We start from the raw sequence: 17369 nt of genomic DNA, 5'->3' as shown, positions 1-17369 counted from the left end.
GAGATCGTTCAAGCTAATTTATTTGAACATTTGCAAGGATGTCTAAAGTGATAAGAGTCTCATTAGGCTTTCATTAGATCCTTAATCCATACTTTCAACCAAAGAATTTTTTTTGAATTCTTATTTTTATTTGGGTGAAACAACTAAAATATTGTTTGTTCTTCAGAAATTGTTCATTCGAATCTTGCATTGTTTTCCGAATAAATAATTAAAAGCAGTTCATTAATTGTCAATTTATCCTATTATATATTCTATAGTGCCCGATCGGTCGATAACTCGACAGAATCGACAGCACTCAGCGCATAAGTTTGAATTATTTTTGTCTCTACAGGCTAGTCCAAAAGTGATGAAACACGATAACATCCTATTTTTTCAAATGGAGATGCCAATTTTTTTTTAATATCAATATCTCCAGGGTATTCTGATTTAGAAATAATAAATAGAATATTGAATTGCCGAAAAGTTTTCAAGTCTTCAGCAAAATTTACGAATTGCCCCACAGGTGGTCCGAAACACAGAAATTTTTTGAAAATGACCTCTTAAAATGTCAATAAATCCATTTTTCCAAAAGGCATGCCCTGACTTTTTTTCGCCTGTCGGATAGTCTAGTGAGTAGGCTTCATTTTTTGTTGAAACATTTTTTGTAATGAGGCTGGCGGTATTATTTTCAACCATACAATTTCAAACGGATATAAGATCAACTCTACCTAATATCACACACAAACATAGAGAGAATTCTCTCAAGGATGAGTTCAATATGATTGCATATTTTAGCTGAAAAAGTCTCATCATTATTTCATCGTTCCTAATGATCTAATAAGATGTCTGCAAACTTCTTCAAATCAAACTGCTCCTCAGTTCATTGAAATTATTAAAAAGTTTGCAGACATCTGGGCAGATCATATGAGCGATAAATATTGATGAGACTTTTTCAGCTGCAAATATGCAGTAACTTCAATTCAGAGTATGTTCCTTTTTTTTCACGTGGTCTCCATTTCATTTCACCAAGATGAATGTTTCCGAATATTTTGAGGATTTGATTTGACTTATCTTCAATTATTATTATTAGTAAATATTAAGAAGAGTTCACTAATCTTATCCCTTTGAAATTGTATGTGAGAAAAGTATATTGCCAGCCTCAGTACAAAAAAATTCAATTTTGAAAATTATTCAATCAATTAGTCATTAATTTATTAGTGATGAAGATTACTCACTAGGTTTTCCGACATGAAAACTTTTCGGGAATTCAATAAAAAATGAATCTTACAATTATCTCGATCTTCAGTTCAAACCTTTAAAGCCAAATTTTCTAAAAAAGTGGCCTACGTCAAAAAGTAACAAAAATAAATGATTATAAATGGGGTATCTAGAAAAACCTGGTGATATCGTGTTTCACTACTTTCGAACAAGCCTATAGAATAAAAAATAATTCAAGTTTATGCGCCGAGTGCTGTCGATTCCGTCAAAATTTGAATCATTCGCCTAGACCTAGACTAAAATTTAAGAGAGTTTTAGACCGATCGGCACTATAGACTCACCCTGTACATTCCGTAAATACTGAACAAAAAAAAATTTCTAGTGGAACACTGACTTGAAGTCAGGCATTTGTTTAGAGGGGTGGACCGTCCCAGAAAGTTCATTTCAACCTTTTGTAGACTGAGGTCGGGACACTGCACTGTCCCAAGTCATTTATATAGACTGGGAATACTGGATTACCCATTGTGTGGCTGCGGTGAAAACTTTGACTTTTTTCATATGTTCTTTTCACTTTTCATGCGAGAATAATTTGGCGAAATCCTGTCAGCTTTACGAAGGTCTTTCTCAGATGAAATTTGCCTTGCCCATTAATATTTTTGAGGTTATATTCTCTGGTAACTTGGTCGCGTACGATATTATTTTTTCTTTTTTGACTTCTTGTGGGATTAAAGTTTGAGATGGAGGTTGGATGCTAATGCGGTATTTTTTTTGTGTGCTTTGGTAGACAGTAGCTTTCTTTGATTGATTTTTGAGCAATAGTCAGCATGTAGTTATATGTCCCAATGTTTTTTCTTTCCCCTGTGTTTTTGATCCTACACTGCTGTTGCTTTATTTGCCTGATTGCGATTAAATTTGTTGTTTAATAATGACTAAACTGATATGTGGGATGATATAGGTACATCCTAGACTCCACAGTCCCGGGAATCATCCCACTTAATGAAGAGGTCACTGAAGCTGAATCCAAATACACTGATTTTGGGTACATAGCACTATTGCTGAGCCCATTTCCCACAGCGGTGACTGGCAATGGGACTGATTGTGGCCTGCTGTTGGAAGTTATTGAAAAGAAGAAGAAGAAGTCAGGCATTTGAGTACTCGTTATTCATGCGCAAATTGCGCCCTTGGATACCACATACACATATATTTCATTATGTGGTCTCCAAGGGCATAATTAGCCCATTGAAGAACGAGAAAGTTCACGTCAATGCTTTCCCAATTTCATTTCTTCATTGTAATAGATCATTGTACTACATATAAAAATAATAATAATAATAATTGACTTTATTCCCACAATACAAGATCAATACAAATGATTTTACAAAAAAAAAAAAATAACTTCGAAAATGTGAGAATAGGCGGAGTCCAGTAATGCACCTAAGTACATCTCCTGTTCATTTCAACCTAAATAAAATATAATAAATTTCATTGGTATAAAACAACCTAAATAACAAAATAAATCATAAAAAAACATCAATATAAAAACACATGAGGAGAGAACTGATGTAAATCTAAAACTTTTGAACGCTGGTGCTGGTTCAATTTCAAAATGATGTGATGCTTTTAAGAAATATCTCATGAACCATTATCTTACGAACTACTATAAGATTTTTGACTGAAGACCTTTTAGTGTTTTCTAATTTTCTATTATATTTTCTCGGTCTGAAAACAAGCTGGTCTCTTAAATTTCAGAATATGTGCACCCGAAGTTCAATTAGGTATTATGTATAACAATTACCCGCTTAATCTGTAGAGTATCATGACATGAAACGTAGAATGGCTCCTATTTTTGTTGAAGAAAAGTCATAAGAAATATTCCGGAATTACCTCAATCATCTTGCAGTATTTCTTTTCTTTGCTCAGATAATCAACGCACATTCTAGAAATAGTAATCTCTCTAAATATCAGGGTGCAAATTTTTCAACATTTCAGCCGTTACTGAGGAGTAAGGTCGCTACTTGATCTAGCTGGCTTTGACCCAACGGTCCAGCCGAGAGTGGAACGGACGTCACGTCAGTACTTTCCTAATTTTCTCGATGAATTTTTTATAATCCTGATTCCGCTATTTACATGAAATTTTGCACGAAGTTTTGAATTGTTATTCTGTTTAAGACTTACAAAATTTCAACTCGATCGGATCATTTGCTACGTAAAAATTGGGCATTATTTTTTCGATATTCTTCTTGAATTTTCTCTATATAGTTCTAGAGACACAACCAACATGAAATTTCGCATGGAAATTGAAATTGTTATTTCACATAAAACTGAAATTTTTAAATTATCAGGAGAACAAAATCTCTATAAGGACCTTACAACAGAACTTCAGTTCAATACTTCAACTCAACAACGTTTGAAGATGAAATTTATTACAGAAACATGCAACAACATCAATGAATTCAGTATTGGAACATATCCATTAATAATACATATTTCTGTGTACATTATGATTAACTATCAATTACTAACGACTCGAAACAATTTACTTGTATGTAATATATAGATAATATGATTTGATTTCGTGGCCTTTTCTTTCGAAATCCTTGAAAATAATATGCAAGATTAGATTGAACATTCGAGTTCTGTTGAGTATCTATCCGACGGCCGTCGGTGCAAACAATTAACCACTAATTAATTATTAGGCCTAGCCGTGGGACTTCAGGTAGACGGACTTCTTTTTCAACCGACCCCGACGGATCGAACAAATTTAATCGATCCCAAATCGGGTCAGATACTATCGAAAAAAGTGACACTAAATACAGAATCTGTCCTCCGAATTTTGTAGGGATCTCTATCTGGCTCTATCAATCCAAACGAGAAGCCAGAGCTTTGTGATCAGTAATCAAAGAAGCTTTTTACAATTTGATCAAAATTGCAGAAGAATATTGTGCTGAAGTGTTTTACAAGTTCAATCGAAATTTAGGACTATATTTGATCCAGACCTACCATTACTTCAACTTGATTAGTGAATTACCTATAGTCCGTTCAGAAATTATTGACATCCCTAGTGGTTGTTGAAAATCGAAATTGAGTTTTTGATGGCTCATTAAGTCATATTTTGATTTGCAGAATTCGGGTTGGTATTGGAAGTGTCATTGACAGAAGATTGAATTTAGTTCAGTATGTTTGTGTTATTGGTTTTTATCCAAGAAATTGTGAAACTGAATTGTATCAATTTGGAATACCTACCCATCGATTAATCAATTTGAGTATTTCACCCAGTACAGTTGATCATGGAAAAATTCTTATTGATAAACAGGAAAATATAATAGAGTACGATTTTATGGTAGATACAGAGAATATTTGCTTCAAAATGAGACTTTATTAGTAGTTTCCTCACATTTCTATTAAATCTGTTGGTAGATTTTGGTTATTTCAGAATAGTTATTTATAATACAAGTGCAGAAGGCATTGATATTCTTCCACGAGTTCAAAATTCAAAAACGAGCCACGAAGTGGCGAGTTTTGTAATGAACGAGTGGTAGAATGAGCCTTCTGTACGAGTATTATACATTATTTTCTCTAATTCATTGCATTTTCATTGAAATTAATGAAATATTTCCATAAATGTAATTTAGTGATTTTTGCATTGAAAAATGTTGTTTGCAGAACTGATTTCTTTAAGACAAATTGATGAATTGACAGATAAAGCCGTGGCGGAAAGTTCGGAGTACCAACATAGAAATATCTTTCCAAACTTGGCCAAAATGGCACAACAAGGATTTGTTTATCAACGCCAGCATCTCCAGCTCCTGTTGAAAGATAATTTTCCAGAGTTGCTCTTACAGTTTGAAAAACACGCAATAGGTTAGGCGATAAATCTAAAAGATGCCTCTTAGATCCTGGATGGAAAATTTCAGAAAAGTTGATATTTTCGGTTCTTTTATACAATAAGTTTAATAAATAACAGTGTTTTTTTTTCCTTCTCATTTCACCATTTTTTTATTGATGTGACACTGACAATAAAACTGCTAGAAATCAAGTAGCTTGATATGATTCAAGTACTTAATAAATAAATACCTACTTGACTTGAAATCAAGTAGCTTGAAAATCAAGCCAAGCCGTGAATCCCTAATTAGGTTGTTGAAGCCTTGTGTAAAAGCCTTCTCTGCAGATAATTGATATAATGTGTGTTAGTTCCCAGCTCAGGTGATGAATTTGAAAAATTATTTTGAGAATGACCCTAGCTGGGATTTTTGAGAAATGGAGACAATAATAGTTGGACAGATAACCAACAAAGCTGATATCAAGCTATTTGAATAGATCTTTAAATAAAGTCTTGGAATTGTATATATATAGTTCATTTATGTTCTATTTTGGAATTATATATTGTTATATCGGTTTTTTGATCTTCAATGAGAAATCCAATAATCAAGTAGTCTGTTACGTTCACATCTGTATTTCCTAAATGAGTTATCCAAAATCTAATTGAATCTTATTCCTTCTATGGAATTTTTATTGAGTATTTATGTGAAAAATATATTAAGAAAAGTAAATTTAAGAATTTCCTCAGATCTAACCCACTTAAAGATAAAAACAGAATAGAATAAAATTTTGAAATTCACAAATTAAAAATTAGAAAACACTGGTATGTTAGTTTCTATTTGAAATAATATATTAGGTATACCACAAGCCAATAATGATAAGGAGGTAGAGAAAACAATTTCAACCTGGTTGTATCTATTGTTACGGAAATATGTATCGAGTTTTTTTCGATTTCCAGTTTGAATTGTCGATGATATCAGGGGATGGAATCAACATAAAATTTTGCATAATCCCAAAATTGTTATTAAATATTCACACGCAAAATATCAACTCTATTGGATGTGATGTCACTGAAATATTTTGTTGTACAAATCTTTTGTTTTTTTTAACGTAGAATACGGATCTGCTATAAGAATCATGGTTCCCATTTAAAATTTCAAAGTTGATACCCCTCTCCCATAAGGGTGAAGGAAATGAAAGAGGTCAATCTATTTGAAGTAAAGTATTCAATAACATTTTCCGTAAGATTCAAGATTTTTGACTGATTCAACTCAAAAAATCACTCAGTATGAATCCCTGCCATCAAGTGTCATTTTTTGCAATAATCTTATAATTTTCCTGAAGGAACGATGACAACATGAAAATGAAAAATACGTGCTCAAAGATTTTGATCTTTTTTCTTTCGATTTGTGCAGTAATTGTATTCGGTGCGAATAATGGAAAAAGAGCCTAATATGGGATTTCAAATAACCTATTTCAGTAACTTCCTTCATGTATATGCAAAATAATACTGGAATCTAGTTAACAGTTTTTGAGATAGATATAGATAAAGGATCTAGCAGCGAGGCGTAGGTATCCATCAGATCAATTCATTTATCGTTATCTTGATCATTGATCTACGTCCTATATTGATCTATCAATACATTATCCACTGGTTTAATAACGTTTCCAATGGTAAATTCTTCATAAAATGTTAATAAACTTGTTATTTTACATTAAACCAAAAATTTTCCGTTCGATCGAATATATATAGGTAGATAGGTATGTTTCAAGTTATTGAGAAAAACTTATCTGTATCCTTGAAACTGTAACTCAACAGCCCCTAAGTGTTTGACACATGTTTTATTCAAAAATCAGAAAATAAAGACAAAATTAATTAATTCTTCTTCTTCTTCTTCTTCTTCAAGTGCCGTCTACGCTCCGAAGTTTGGCTACCATCCAAGCTATGCCTATTCTCGATACTGCAGATCTAAACAATTGGCAGTTGTTGGAATTGTACCATTCTCTCAAGTTCTTCAACCATGAGTTTCTTCTTCTTCCAATTGATCTTTTGCCCACTATCTTTCCCTGGACAATAAGCTGCAGCAACCGGTATCTATCTCCCCTCATAATATGTCCCAGGTATTGCAGTTTGCGCTTTTTAATAGTCAGTACCAATTCTTTCCCTTTCTGCATTCTCCGCAAGATCTCCACATTCGTCACTCTCTCCGTCCACGATACTCTCAGTATCCTAGGGTACATCCTCATCTCAAATGCTTCCATCCTTCTGATAGCAATCTTCTTCAATGTCCACGCTTCCATTCCGTAGAAAAGAATTGACAGCACGTAACATCGCACAAGGCGAATTTTAAGTTTAAGGCTTAGATCTCGCCCACAGAATATCTTCTTCATATTGGAAAAAGTGGCTCTAGCTTTTTCCACTCTTATCCTGATTTCTTCAGAGCTATCGTTATTTTCGTTGACAACAGTTCCCAGGTAATTATACTTCCTCACACGTTCAATTTTTTGACCATGCACGGTTATGTCAGAGAAGTTTTGTTGTGATTTAGATACTACCATTATTTTTGTTTTGCTGATGTTAAGTGATAACCCTTATTCTTCACTGCATTCTACTATATTGTTAACAAGTATTTGAAGTTCTTAGGAGTTTCTGCAATTACAACCGTGTCATCGGCATATCTTAAATTGTTTATTGTGATGCCATTTATTTTGATACCTATATTAATTAATTAATCAAAGGCAAAATGATAGACGCCAATCACTTTAAGTGAACAAAATAAAAGTATAGTTCCATTCAAAAATCTCCAGAAATCCGAAATCACTCTTTCCTGAGAGAAAGGGAAAGGGACACAGTTAAAAAAATATTACCTGTCTTGTCGGCTGATGTGAATTGGATTCTTACTGTAAGCATTTCTCAATATCTGGCGCCAGCCATCATTGTTTATTGCGTTTATATTGAGGAAACAATGTGGGTGGTTGCGAAATTGTAAGGGGATGTTGGGTAAAACATATTTGCTCAACAGGTGCAAAAAAAACCTTGACTTTCGTTGCGGCATATTTGGTCATTGGTCATTACGACTTGTAGATAACCTGAAATCGATACCTCGTTTTTGCCGAGTTTGTATGGCTCTAGACTAGAGGATTTTGAAGAGTGAAACCTCAGAGAAAAGAAAAGATAGAGGTGCCCTTAGAAGTAAATAGCGTTGTATTGTAATCAATTGCAACAGTATGATGATAAAGTGAGATAGGAAAACAACAAAATTGACAACTAGAGGGAGAGTAAACATTTCAGTGGCGTAGTCAATGGTTCCTTTCACAAGTAGGCTCATAAATTTTTCAAATTTCAATTTCAATTTTATTGGTTCATTATTCACTTACAATCCTCAAAAACTATATACAATTAATATCTTATATTGTCAAAATATTACCCGGTACATGGTTGCAGAGTTAAGCTAATTAGAAAATTTGTTCCAAAAATTTGAGGGAAAAAAGTCTACCCGATCGATAGAGGGAGCATATGTCATTTTCAGTAGGCAAATATTGTTCTAAATTTGAACTACCAAATTTGACGTGAAGCGCGCAGAAATGAAAACATATCAGTGATACGATATTTCTCTCAATTCGCGAGTTTCTCCACAAAGAACGCATTTCTTATGTCCCATAGTTAATCAACGTTTTATACTAACTTAAAATATATTGAAATTAATAACTAGATATATCAGAAATCCAGAAAACAAACTTCAAACGCGTCAAACGACGTGAAACAATCGATGACATTAGGAGAGCAAAAGTTGCCAAACCTTGGATTTCAGCAGGTAGATACAGAAAATAATAAATATTCTGCTTATTATAAATTCGACAATTAGAAAAAATAACGGCTTACAAATATTCAAATTTGCATATTTAATCAGGAATCATTCAAATAAATACATACATATAATACATTCATAAGGATATAGTAAAATTGTGGATTTGAAAATATATCACAATCCGACAACGTAATCTAACCATGTTGGGGACATATAAAAATTGCGTATACTTCCTCTATCTATGTTTATTGCTCTATGGTGGTATGTTATAGGAAGTTTAGTCTTCAAGTGAAATTTCATGAATAAATCACAGGAATGTGAATTTATAAAAGTGCGCAGACTCTTGATTTCATCCACTGTTTAATTTTTCAATCATTCATTCAATCAAGCAGTCCCTATTCGTAGGTATTCGATTGCAATGATGCACTATTTTGTTTACTTTCCAATTGAATAGTCAATTAATTATATGGGCAATAATTTCATATCAGTAATAAACAGTACTTGTGTCATTCACACTAGAAACAATTAATTAAATATCATAGTTATAAGTGTAGGTTGTCATAAATGATTTGCAGTAAAATTGAAAGTTCAGAACAATAAAAGATCGTAATTATGTTATCAACAGAATTTGCAAATCCCCTCATAAATTTGTTAATTCGATCAATCGATTTTCTCAACTTCTCATAAAGATCAAGAGACAATATTTTCCATGCTGTTATTAGGTATATGTGCTAGGTATTTCAAATTCAAGTTTTTCTGTTGACATCCCTATTTTGACATTGACAGTTCGTTCACTACGCGCATAAATGACTTTGTTCTGTATCTCTTTCATGTTTCCGCCTCCTTTGGATAATCAGTGATTGAATGGCAGTTTTTGGTTTGTTTTTTTTTAGAGATACGTTGACAATTGGATAAATCATAAGGAAGATAGTATTTTCGCTGTCTACCCTTGATTAACAATTCATGTTAACCAGGACAAATAGGTAATGTAGGTATTACATTACAATAGGAAGAAAATAACTGAACAACTCATACTTCCAGGTTACAGTTCCTTGAAAGATAAGTAAAATGTTGCAGTTCATTCATAACAAGAGTTCAGTAAACGCCAATAAGAAGGATAATTGTTCGTGTAACTTCTCATAACTATTTTGAAATTTCTATTTTAGGCAAGAAATATATTGAATATAAGTTCAAAATAAACAATGAAGTTGAATTAAACATAAAAGTATTTAGTATTCACTGAAATTTTGGATTGTGAATGAATGTTCAGCAACAACGGAACAAAAACCCGCCAAAATATTTCAGGTTGAAGTTGACAGATGTCAACTAGTGACAGTTCCATAGAAATAACTGAAAACTTGATAGAACGATAGTTCAAACTCTATCTGATTGAATTATTGATTATTGAGCGGTTATAAATATACATTGTCAAAGAGATTGAAAAGGCATTCAGCTCATTAACCAAATGAAAATCAAATACGGAATAATAAAACTTGGAATAACTCACCATTCACCTAAGAGTAGAGATAGAAACGTCGTAACACCTAATCTGAAGACGATGTAAATGGATGTCAAAACCAGATATAAACAAAAAAAAATTGACAGCACAGCACGGATCGATAACAACTTTTACGATTAGGCACAAAATCTACGAACACGTCGTTGAACTTTAGAGGGCTTGGAAGAACTGACATAAGTCGCGACTTTGACACCGTGGCTCCGCCTCTGTTGTCACGCTGGTGGGGACCCAGCCTTATTCAAGACCACATTGCTGTATTTAATTATCATAAATTCGTGGTAGATTATGTATCTCGGAATGAACAAGTCTGATATGTTTTGCATACGTACACTGGTCGACCGATACTTTGTCTGGAATGGTCTTCATCAAGTTCAGAGCGTATCACATGGAGGACGACTCAAAAAAATTTGGCCAGACTGTTAGGATCAGTAAATCCTAGATGTTTTGTTTCATATCTGCCTATCCATGTACCCGAATTTTCATCAGATTTTTTCTTGTTGAGCCTAGACCCCTGGACCGGTGTTGAGTCGACGATCAACCTTGGAAAGTCTTCGAATTCCGATATTGAATCCATTATATGAAAGAAATAACAACATTCACTGCTGGTGAAAATGCGAAACGTACGTCACTGACTGCAATACGAAAGAAATTTGAATGCAGCACTGCCTGATTCTTTGAATTTCAGGGCTCACTTGGAAAATTTGTGTTCAATTTGAAATTGAAGTCCAGGAATAATATTCTTCAAAAACTAGCTGGTTCTTTATGTGGTACTGATGCCAGCACTCTTCGTACGGCAGCTTTGGCCTTGGTTTTTTACTGCTGAATAGGTATTGTTGTTCTGTTTGGTTCAATAGTGCTCATGTTCATAAAATTGATGCATCGCTTAACGTTTCTATGAGAATTATCAGTGAAACTATTAGATCTTACCTTTACATTGGTTACCAGTGCTATCACATATACTTCCTCAACATATTCGTAGACAGGTTGCAGTCAAGAAATCTTGGGATGAATTTCATTTCTACCCGAACTTATTTCAATTGTATCTTACCTCCCAGATAACAGAACTACCAGATTAAAGTCACGCAAACCTTTATGGATCAATACTTTCCTTCGATCTAATGAAAGTTACAAGGTAATTTGGCGTTGATCCTCCAGAGAAAATTCCAGGTTTCAATATTCCAAAGAAAATTTGGTGTATTTTGAATCGACTTAGGACTGGCCATGATCGTTGCAATAGTATACTCTTCAAATGGCATTCTATTGAAAGCTCACTATATGAGTGTGATGCAGAAGAAACTATTGACCACTTGGTGAATTTTTGTCCAATTTATAAATTTCATGGTGGTTTCCAAGCTATCCATTGAGTTTCAGATTCGTTTTTAGGTACCTATGTTGAATTCATTTTAATGGAAAATATAACATTTATTACTACTGTCTGATTCTTTTCATTTTTTGTTTTCAGATTCAATCATAATATATACGTCGTCAAAAGAAGGGATGGAAATGATTTTGGATGAAAAAGATGCCCTTCAATATGAATATGTCAGCGTAGTCTGCAAACAAATACACAAACCAATCACTACACCTATATGGGGAGAGAGAGGTTTTTATCTCTATCTATCAGCAAAGGTGAAGAAAAAGGTAGGTTATCAAAGAAATAGATCGGCTAGAGACGGATAAATAAACAAAATTATGAAATTCGACATTCTCTTCTTCAAATAATACGACTCATTGGAAATGTTGAAAAAATCTAGCGTTTATCTTATTCTCAGAAACAGTTCTTAGAAACCAGCCATTATTGGTAGTAAACATAAAATCCCTACAAATTTTACGTGATGTATTAATATTTTGCTATCTCACAACATTACTAACTCATATGAAAAAAAATTTTTATAATGATAAGCTAGAGAGCTACAAATGAGCTGGCTAATGAGCTAGAGCGCTTTGAAAGACTAAGAAGCGAGAAGTGAAATCGAGAGAGGAAATCCAGGAATGGTATAATAGAGAATTCGATGGAAATGACAATATTATCACATTTATCATGTTCAGTCATATCTACAAACATTGCGAGGAAATTAAAATAATTACTGCCCAGCAAAGGGAGGCTTCAAGAATGCACTAGGATCAAAGGAAAAAGTGAGTAATAGTTTCCATCATATGCAACTAAGCCCCAAAATAACACAGGTAAATTTTCAGGGTTTTGATCATGAAATGGCTTTCGACCAACTTTCACAAGGCTTTGGCTGGCTCATAAACATTCTGGAAATATACAAGATCGACCCAAGTATTAAATCTTTCAGAATTCTGCGATGTGCAATTGGACAACGAACATCGAGCTCCCTACAGCAAGAATAACTACTAAACAGATTCCAATCAGAAGAGAAATTTCCCAAAGATAATCCTTAAGCACTTTATGGATATGCTTGGTGCTGAACCAACTCTCTGAACAACTGAACCCTACTGAAAAAGGTTTAAACATTAGTCGCAACAGTAATAAATAGTATCATCCTAGATCAGCTTCCATACATGGATGATTAAAAACTAATAGCAGTTAACAAGAACCACCTGGAAATTGAGGCCAAAACACTTGAAAATTCATCGAGGATGTAGGGGTGGTATTTGGATTGAGCAAATGTTATGCTCTCAGTGTATTGTGAGGATGAATTTGAGAAGAACTGATCTCTTTTTCAAATGGACAAGAGATAGAGGCAATGAAATCAGGCGATCTTCACGAATTAAATAAAGGGATCAACCAACCATCAAAGGATCAGAATCAGAAAAATTTCAAAACAAAAAAATTATAAAACAGGCAAAATGCCTTACTGAATTAGCAGAAGAAGAAAAATTTCAAAAACAAATTTGACCAGCAAAAATAGGATGAGAGACATCAATACATATATATGCATGTACAATCCTAACATACGCTTTTCGGTATAATTCCATAGAACAAGAAAACATAAGAACGTTAATGACAAAAGCAAACTAGCACCATCTGAAAAAAAGGAGCATTGAGAAGACAACAATACCGATGAATAAATCAGGCAGGGTTTTGTTGGACATCTCCGAACTTGTTCATGGAAAAGTTGAAAGTGACGAACATATTTCAGAGATCAAGCAAGCACTTGGAGAGAGAGTCTACCGAACGATGTGTGGAGTAGATAAATCAACATCTTTTTAACTGCACAAGAAGCATGTTTCATTCAACCACCAGACAATACCAGAGTGGGAAGATACTTTATTAAGAATTGGCAATCTTATTAGAACTAATTCATACTAAAGGGTGTTTTTTTTCGAGGTATATAACTTTAAGTTGGCATAACTGTTCAAGATTGCTACCGATTTGACAGCTGTCAAGAGATTTATTCTCAGTTTGGTTTGGCAATTCATCATGAATAGACTCACGCCTGAACAACGTTTGCAAATAGTGCAATTTTATTCCGAAAATAAAGGTTCTGTGCGGAATACATATCGTCGACAAAATCGTCCATCAGAGCAGTTAATTCGATTAACCATGGAACGTTTCCGCACCACGTTTACTCTTATTGATAATTCGCATGCCTAGAGACGCCGTACGGTGCGTACAGAAGAAGCTATTGCTGCTGTAGAGCGTAGCATTGAGGAAGACCCGAATGAGTCTATCCGCCATCGAGCCAGGGCCCCCGCAAGGGTCATCAACGCCCGCGTGCCGAAAATATTTTGGCGCCCCCTAAAGGGGGGAAGTGGAGAAAAACGTCGCAGGATAATTGGCAAAAAATGTTTCAGTTTTCGTTTGGAATTTATTTGTAGAAGGGTTAAAAAAACTATCAGCAACCTTTTTTGGATGCCTTAAGAACTTTATGCTGTCAGTTGTTGCATAATACATTTTTTAAATTTTTCATTATTTTATTCAAGCATTCGATCAAAACCGCATTTTATTTTAAATTTGTAATGAAACTGCAGAGTTTTCAAAACCTGAGCTTTATTCTTCTTTAATCTATTCATAAATATATAAACCAAACAATAAACGAATAACAAATAAAATATTCAATTAAAGGATAAAATTAAATGGATGTTTTTCTAGATTTGGCCGCTGCGAATTCTTTTATTATATCATCAAAATCAATTTTATCGAGTATCTCTTGCTCTATAGCTAAGATGGCCAATCCAGATAATCTTTCTTGTGACATAGTAGACCTCAAATATTTTTAATTATTTTTAATTTAGAGAATGATCTCTCACCAGAAGCAACAGACAATAGCAATACTAAGATTCGGTAGAGAAGAAGTTAGATTATTTTCAAAAATATATTGTAGAATTTCGAGAGGATTTGACGCTTCAGGTAATGAAAACAATCTTAGGGCTTTTATCTCGTTGAATAAATCATTTTCTTCCACGTCAGCCTCCTTCTTTTCCTGATCAGTAAGCTTTTGTTGAAGAGCATGACAGCATTTTGATAGATCTTCGTCATTTAATTTAAGAATATCACAAATAAAACAAAAAACGTTATCTTATTCAGATATCATATCGAACCTACTATTTAAAGAACTTAGCGTTAGATTTTTCAAAAAGAAATTAATTTTGAAAGCGATTTTTGGATCTTGAGGTGCCTCATCCGTGTGTTCATAATCGAACAATTTTGGTTTATACTTTCGTCTTACACTATATAATGGAGGAAAACTTTGCTCTATCTCAAGAGCAGCCGCTAGTTTTCCAGCTTCAGGAAGTTTTTCCTCAAAAACATTATCATCTCTATAATTTTTAAAATGATCGACTAAATTCTTTAAATAGTTTTGGCACACTTTAATGTCAATCGCTACACTCTGCATCATTTTGCTTACAATATTAATTTGGAATAAAACATCATACCAAATTATTACACTACAAATAAATTTGAAAGTTTGAATATTTGATAAAAGAGAATTTGCTTTATGTCTAGTTTCTATGGTGAAAGTATCATTTTCAGCTAATTCTAAAAGGCTATCACATATTTGAATTAAATGAAATTTTAGTGGTTTTATAGCATCAATCCTACTTGACCATCTAGTATCACTTAGGGATGTAACTGAGGAACATGCTTTTTTATAACATCCCATCTTTTTGTGGATGAGGAGAAAAATGTTTTAGTTCTTGTACAATATTAAAAAAATTCAGTGTTTCATTTGAAACCTTAGCAGCATCATTTACAGTTAAATTTAAGCTGTGTGCAGCACATGGCACAAAAAAAGCCCTAGAATTAGCATCGAGTATGCGTTTTTGTAAACCAATATGTTTTCCGCGCATATTCGCCCCATTATCATACCCTTGACCTCTCATGTATTTAATATCTAAATTTAAATTTTCCAAAAATCCCATAACAAAATTGAATAGCCCTTCCCCTGTAGAGTCGAATATTGGACTAAACGCTATAAAACTTTCTTGTATTTGAACCATTTTAGAACTGTCATTTAGAACAACATAACGCAAAACGAGGCTTATTTGCTCTGTATGGCTTGCATCCGGTGTACAATCTAAAATTATTGAATAATATTTGGAACTTCGAACCATATCCAAAATATTATTTTTTACTTTAGAAGCCATCAATTCAATAATTTCATTTTGTATCTGGTAGCCTAAATAATGGGTCATCAAGAATTTGTTTGTGAGTTTTGCACTCGACTAATGTGCTCTCTCATCACAGGATCAAAAGATGAAATCATTTCGACAGTTTTGAGGAAGTTCCCATTATCATTTTCAAAAAGTTTTTTAGAAGAACCTTGAAAAGCTAGACACTGCCTGGATAAACATTTAACAATTGAAACAATTCTTCCTAGAACGTCATGCCAATATTTTTTTTCAGTTTCTAAAACCCGTAAGTGATGATCGTTCACCGTTGTGGACAATTTTAACATTTTTTTTAAATTCATCCATTTATTCATGTGAACTTTATGTGCAATTGATGTTTCATGTCTTGTAATGGCTGAGGATAAATGTTGCCAATCAGAAAAACTAGTAGAATTTTTTGCGTCTTGACCTCAACCCCTAAACGTTTCGAAACAAAATAAGTATTCTTTGGATAGGTTTCTGCTGTTATAGCATAGCAAGCAGATTTTGGTAGTTTCAGAAATTCTCTGTAACCTGTAGTATTTTTCCTACAGATGGTGGCGAAAGTTTCAGTAATTCCCCTGGCTAAAAGCTATTGCTTCGGTATTTATGATTGTTTATGTGTACCATATGCGTTTTAGTGATGATCGAAGAAATGGTGCCCGCCGTCTGGTGCAGGTGGTCCATAAAAAAATCCCGTACCGACAAAGGGATGATTATTTATGATTTGTTTACTCGAAAAGAATCGTATAATTGCAATCTGTGGCCGAGGTTATTTTATGGGGATTGCGACGTTCGGGAACTTGTTTGGATGTGTAAAAGATGTCTTTGCACGTTCAAAATTGTTGAAAAAATAAAAAAAAAATTTCAAAAACCTTTGGTCTTTGGGTTTTTCATGTGGTCTATAAGAGATTTTGGCGCCCCTATAGAGTGGCGCCCGCGTGCGGTGCACGCGTTGAACGCGCGGTTGCGGGGGCCCTGCATCGAGCACAGGAATCGGATCTGTGTCCATCCACTTTATGGAAGATTTTGCGGAAGGATCTTGGTTTGTGTGCTTACAAAATCCAACTCGTGCAAGAATTGAAGCCAAACGATCATCAAGTAAGGCGTAGATTCGTCGAATGGACCCAAAATGAGATTGCCGTTGTTCCCGATTTTCATAAGCGAATTTTGTTTAGCGATGAAGCGCACTTCTGGTTGAATGGCTACGTTAACAAACAAAACTGCCGCATTTGGAGTGAAGATAATCCTCAAGTGGTATGTCGAAACACCGTTACATCCAGAAAAACTGACTGTTTGGTGCGCTTTATGGGCTGGTGGCATCATTGGTCCGTACTTCTTCAAAAACGATGATGGCTAGAACGTTACAGTCAATGGTGATAGGTATAGAGCCATGATCACTAACTTTTTCATTCCTGAATTGAACAACCATGATGTCCAGGAGCTGTGGTTCCAACAAGACGGCG

General features: G+C 34.0%; 1 protein-coding gene across 4 annotated transcripts in view; it reads right to left on the bottom strand.

Moving 5' to 3' along the window:
* Positions 1-10536, bottom strand: part of LOC123677790 (GATA-binding factor A-like) — a 134790-nt gene extending 124254 nt beyond the window's left edge. For all 4 annotated transcript variants that reach the window (XM_045614499.1, XM_045614500.1, XM_045614497.1 and 1 more), the window contains exon 1: positions 10333-10536. The gene's annotated coding sequence lies outside the window, so the exon portion shown is untranslated. The remainder of the gene's footprint in view (positions 1-10332) is intronic.
* Between the last annotated feature and the right edge of the window lie 6833 nt (positions 10537-17369).

The sequence above is a fragment of the Harmonia axyridis genome, chromosome 4, assembly GCF_914767665.1.
Source record: "Harmonia axyridis chromosome 4, icHarAxyr1.1, whole genome shotgun sequence".
Lineage (NCBI taxonomy): Eukaryota > Metazoa > Arthropoda > Insecta > Coleoptera > Coccinellidae > Harmonia > Harmonia axyridis.
The sequence above is the reverse complement of the archived record's forward strand: the minus strand, read 5'-3'. Positions and strand labels throughout refer to the sequence as shown.